The sequence below is a fragment of the Triticum urartu genome, chromosome 3 (assembly GCF_003073215.2).
Source record: "Triticum urartu cultivar G1812 chromosome 3, Tu2.1, whole genome shotgun sequence".
In the NCBI taxonomy this organism is placed as follows: Eukaryota; Viridiplantae; Streptophyta; class Magnoliopsida; order Poales; family Poaceae; genus Triticum; species Triticum urartu.
In genome coordinates, this window is record NC_053024.1 from 28,759,101 (window position 1) to 28,765,394 (window position 6,294).

Here is a 6,294-nt window from a genome sequence, read left to right on the forward strand (position 1 = left end):
TTTGGAAATGATTCCTTTTTAGTCGACACTCACAGACGCTAGATGAAAATATTTTTATCCTTCTGTACTTACATGATTTGACTATCCAAAATGAAATGTTCTAATAGTAGATTTAAAAGTAATTGTTTATCACTTGACTTGAAAATGGGAAAGAACAATTTTTGTACCGAAATTCATTTTAACTTATTTATCTCAACATTCAAGGATGTAATCTCATCATACAATTATGAATAGGATAAGGTCCACCTGAACATGTAAATCATGCATGAAAAAAATATTTTCCATTGATTTTTCCTAATTATGTACAATAAATATTGTTACAACTATACATAATCAAATATAACAAGTCATATGTATTTTAAATTTTTGTTCTCGTGTCATCAGGGGCGTAGCCAGCAATCTGGCATGCCTTGGCGGCTGCCACACCTAAAATTGCTGCAAATACTAGTATATATTCTACGTGTTTGGAGATTTGGTACTGTATAAAAGAGCTCTCTAGCTTAGCTGTGTCGCAGCACTTCCACGGCCGCCTCCCCCCATGGCCATGACTGTTGCTCCTCCTTGGACCTCCTCGCCTCCACCTGCACCACGACGCTGTGCGTACGTATGTTCGTCAGTTCTTTCATTCGTGCAACTGGAGAAATGAGTTCTCTGCGGGCATGCATGCATGCATGTGCATCGTATATATATACCTTTGCCTTGGCTCGGCAGGAGGATGGAGCCCACCACGTCGTCGGCGACGGAGGGGCGGCCGGCGACGGCAAGGAGGCCTCCTGTGAAAGCATCAGCAGGATGCTAGCGACGATGCATGTCATCATCTTCATGTCTGGTATGTTTGCTTTGCCTCTTCGGCTGGCCTGCAAATCTCGCTTCTGCGTTTGGCCGGTATATATAGCCTCACGAGACGTCGCAGGTTGATCAGATAAGACGTCGCACTTCACTATTATTGTCTAGCAGATCGTGCAGATGGATGACATTATGCGCGTACGACAAACCGCAGCACACCACTGATTGATCATATCGTACAACTATTGGGCTACCAGATGAGCTTTGTAAGTACTACCTCCATTTCACAATGTAAGACGTTTTTGGGCTCAAAAAATCTTACATTATGAGACGGAGGGAGTAAGTATTTACCAGTGTAAATCGAGAGAAAAGGATTGTGCATGTACACAGATGATGCCGTACATGTTGTTGGCCAGCTAAGGCGTGGCACATGACCATTGATGACTAGCACATTGTAATGTAGGATGGAAGCGTATGCCATGTGCATGGACCCATGTGTGTTAATATGGACAGCAAGGCCGGCCTTGAGATAAGTTACTTACATCGCTAGGGTCCGGTTGTTGTTCTTGATTTTTACGCAAATGATATAATAGATATGTGCGTATCTCTACAATAGTTTTATCTACTCTAACAACCGGATCTCAAGTATACATGTAACTCACCCAACACCTAACACACATTGTAACTTCCCCTCTAAATGACAATTTATATTAGTTGACATTGCGTCTGAAAGGCTCTTGCTGTTTCATTGACAATGACTTGGTGAAGCCATCTGCACCTTCGTTACCTATGGTAATAAACCGCATATCAAGCAATTAGCCACTCTTTCTCGAACAAAGACAAAGTGATAATCCACATAAATGTGTTTTCTCCTCACATGGAAGACTGGATTGACTGACAGGAATGTGGCTCCAAGATTGTCACACCATAATGACGCAACCTCTAAATGTTCAACATCCAATTCACTTAACAAACTTTGTATCCATATTTCCTCGGTCGTTGCATTTACGAGTGGCTTGTACTCAGCCTCTGTACTTGATCTAGACACTATAGCCTGTTTACGAGCAGTCCAAGAAACAAGATTACCGCCAACAAGAACCGCAAAACCAACTATAGACCTTCTGTCATCTGGACAACCTGCCCAATCAGCATCAGAAAAGTCACTTACAAGTGTAGAGTCCGACTTGACCAATGTCACACCATGACTTGATGTAAACTTCAAGTGTCTGCGAATTCTTTTTACAACTATCCAATGAGCAGAAGTACGAGCATGAAAGGACTAGCACACTTTGTCTAGAAGATCGGGCACACCGACGACATTATGCGCATGTGACAAACCACAACACCCATTGATCGATCATAATCGGACGACCAAATATATATTGTACGCATCCTAGTTTCGCTCCAGCATTATAAATATTCACCAAAGTATAAGTCTGAGAAAAATATGGCGCATACACATGGATGCCATACATGTTGATTCTTTAATTTATCACATCCACATAGCTACTAGTGACGGGTGAAAGTCGGATTTGTGTTAGCTTTACCACAAGTAAGCCATGTGACCCATTTATTGAATGCACAACACCCAACTACAAAAGGATGAAGTGTCCTACGTATCATCTTGATGCTATAATAAAGTGCGAGTACAACAAAAATTGGCATGCTAAGCTAGATTGATTGATCATCGTACACCAATTGGACCACTAATTATCATCCGAAGAGTAGTTCCCTAAATGTTTGGTCGATGGAATTTAATTCTTGGCCGACTCCCATTCATGTTAGTGGAAGAGTGTTACAACATCCATACATGTACAAGTGCCCCGTAAGAGTTGGATTCATGTTTCCTTTACCATGAGTATACCATCCTGAGCCATTTATTCAGAGCACAACACCCAACTACGAAGAAACCGGGTATCCTACGGATCATCTTGATGCTTTAATAAAATGTTCTTTCATCAAAAAAAGACACCCAACTACCAATCTCCACCAACATTAGAGAGATGATCAATTCATCATCTACCTATCATCCTCGTTTCTGATGCTCTCTAAAAGCGACCTAAGAATGTCATATTCATCATCTTATCTTGCACGTTTTCTATTGAAGTTTATACTCTAGTTGATTATTGATGCGAGCTCCATTGGTGCCATGGTGAAAATGAACCATGCATTATCAATGAGGGTAACTACGGAACCAACGGAAACTAATGCATTACCTCGTGTCCACGCCCTATTGGTCCATCTCTAAATAGAACATCAGAGTTGCACATCATAAGTCTCACATCAATTTTTTGATGTGCATATGTTAAACGTTAGGTACAAGTTAAGAATGATCAAACAAGTTACTCCTTGTCAAATACACCAACTCTAATCAAATATAATGGATAGATACCTTGTTTGAGAAAGTGGGTGTTTGGAATCTGCTGGTAAATGACAGTAGAATTTAGACATAGCAACATTGCTTTATAATATGCATGTAAATAGAGGAGATATTTAATATGGGAGAATTAGGAATGAAACTAGAAGATGCCCCGCGCGTTGCTGTGGGTATATCTTTGCATATCTATACATAACTCGAGAAAATAAAAGTGAAAGTGGGCATTGAGTAGATACTAAGAGCGAAAAGTTGGATTTTTGTTAGCTTTACCACGAGTAATCAATGCAGAGCCATTTATTGGTTCTGCAATACCCAACTAGAAAAGGCCGAAGTGTCCTATGGACCATCCTGATGCTATAAAAAATGTGCATACAACAATAACTAGAGCGCTAAGCTGGATTGGATGATCATCGTACAACAATCACGCCACTCAGTATCATCTACATAGTAGTTCTCGTACATTTTGGTTGGTAGAGTTTAATTCTTGGCCTACTCCCACTGGCGTTAGTGGGAGTGTTAGCACATCCACACTTGTAGAAGTGCCTGGTTAAGAGTTGGATTCATGTTCACTGTACCACGAGTAAACCATCCCGAGTCATTTACTGGTCGCCCAACACCCAACTAGCAATTAACCAGGTATCCAAGCATCCATGGCCATCCTCTTGCTTCACTTACTGTCATCAACCTCTCGGAGTCTTGTTGGATGCTCTCAAGTACTCGGGTCCAAAAACATAGATCACTGCTTTAGGCTTTTGCAATGGTCAGAAAAAGACTTGTGTGCTTCCGAAAGAGCTGGCATAAGTACTTCTTCGGATAGGTTGGTTGTGGATCAAAGTTGTCTCTCATGGTCTTGGCATGGCCATCGGCTCTATCACGTTTGATGTGTATGCGGCCGAAATGTGATCCACTCCTAGGGTGCCGAATATCATCATTGAAAATCATGCCTACAAACCGTTAAAAGTCATCGTCGTATTCTTCCTCTTCGGATAACGACGAGTTCTCGAAGACCATCTGCATCAACCTCTTCAATAGCCATGACCACATTTTGCTGCATCACCGAGAGACACTATCGCTCTCAATTTCGTGAAATCACGAACAATTTCTGAAATCATGAAAAAAATATTAAACTCGTGAACATTTTCAAATTCGTGTACACTTTTAAAAAGTTTCAAACATATTCTAAAATCAAGAACATTTTTTGAATTTATGAACATTTTATGCAATTTGCAAACGTTTTTTAAAACATCATGAACAATTTTTAAAAAAAATTCTTGAATCGGCGAACATTTCCAGAATCGACGAACAATTGTTTGGAAATTGTTGTAACAATTTTTGAAATTCACGAACATCTTTTTGAAAATGCATGATCATTTTTTGTATCAGCAAACATTTTATGAATGAATAAGCTATTTTGTAATTCACAAACAGTTTTTAAATTTTAAGGATATTTTTCCATTCAAGAACATTTTTTTAATTGACAAAATTTTGCTCAATTTCATTAACATTTTGTAATAAACAAACTTTTTAAAAATCATGAACATTTTTTTATTTTCCAAACATTTGTTTTCAAATTATTGAACATTTTGTGAATCAGCAAACATTTTTTAGAAAATTGCGAACATTTTTTGAATCTCTCTATATATGTTCTGATTTATTGAATATTTTATTTCAAAATACTCATTTTTGAAAACTTTTGGAACTTTTTTCAAGTCACATCATTTCACTAAAATGTTAAAACATACTACAGGCTAGCAGTACTGCTGGAGTCCAGTCAACCATTTTATTGTGAACCACAGTTGTCGCCACCGGCAGTAAAATGTTAAAACACTCGATCGGCGCGCACGCACCGAGTGTGCTAGTTACCGCCACCGGCAACATCCTCCGTGCACTTGGGCCAGCTGTCGCCGGTGTACTGGTCTAGGCTTGCAGAACTTGCAGGTTGAAGCACAGTTGTCGACCACGTCCATGCAGGTGCACGCCGGCGGGTCCAACTTGGTGCAGGAGGTCACGTCGCAACACCTCCTCGGCCTGGGCGCCTCTATTAGGGCATCTCCAGCCGGGGCGAACTGTTTTGGCGCGAAAAAACTGCGGGCCAGCCGCGTCAGGCATGGGCAGGTGCAGCTACCGCGACGCGGCCTCTCGTGGTCGAGGGCGAAGCGGACCGGAGCCGGCACACGCGGGGAGGTGGCCGGGCGCGGTGAGGGAGAGGCTTCGAGCCGGCGAGGAAGAGGCAACCCGGCGCGGTCCCGGAGCCAGCTGGTGCCGGGTACCCGGCCGCGGGCGGAGGCAACCCGGCGGGGACCCGGAGCCGGCTGGTGCGGGGATGACAAGCGGGCAGCTGAGTCGCGCGGGAGGCGGCGGCTGGGTCGCGCGGACGGCGGAGCGGGGGAGACGGCGGCGAGTCAGCTCCGTCGAGGGCGAAAACTCAGCAGCGATTTGGCCATGACAGACGCAACGGCTCAGAGGGATGGCGACTTATAAAGGCCAGCAGCTGGCGGGTTGGAGGCGTGAGCCCGCGATGGCGGAGGCGCGGTGGTTCAGCGGTGTGACGGCTGTACGTTGGCCACAACCTTGGCGGCTTTGAGGTAGTAGCAGTAGATGCGAGCCGGATCGCTTTGTGCTCACACCCGTGCGCGCGGAGCCGAGCAGTGGTAGGCGGGGCCAATCCGAGTTGGAAACAGAGAAAGACCGGCCGCTCTTGGACCAATCCGGACCGTCTTTGACTCGCTTGGTTGATGTAACGTACGGCAGCAGGTAGGATCAGCAATCCAATTGAGACAAAACTGGACCCTTGTCCTCGGACAACTCGAGGACGCGCGACTTGACAATTCCGATTTGACAGCAGTTATCGCTTGAAACTTGACGGTCCGGCCAAAATAGGTTGCAGCGGAAAACGCCGGTCTCGACGACTTTTTTATTTAATCGCTCATCCACATGAACGACGGTTGATTTCTTGAACCCAAATCTCGTGATCCCAGATCCAAAGTTTGAACAGCAAATTTAATCCGCCCAGTAATTGCTCAGATCTGACTTATACTACTGATAAAAAACATAGCCCACGTAGATTTCTTGTAGACTGGCTCCTCTTTACAGGAAAAGCCGTGAATCTCGATCCTAAAAAAGATCCCTTC

General features: G+C 43.5%; 1 long non-coding RNA gene across 1 annotated transcript; it reads right to left on the reverse strand.

Annotated features, from left to right (window-relative positions):
• Positions 1 to 262: 262 nt before the first annotated feature.
• Positions 263 to 847, reverse strand: LOC125547785. Its single transcript, XR_007300773.1, has 2 exons — positions 693 to 847; positions 263 to 594 (listed from the first exon to the last, which is right to left on the reverse strand). It is a non-coding gene; the product is annotated as an uncharacterized LOC125547785 (long non-coding RNA).
• Between the last annotated feature and the right edge of the window lie 5,447 nt (positions 848 to 6,294).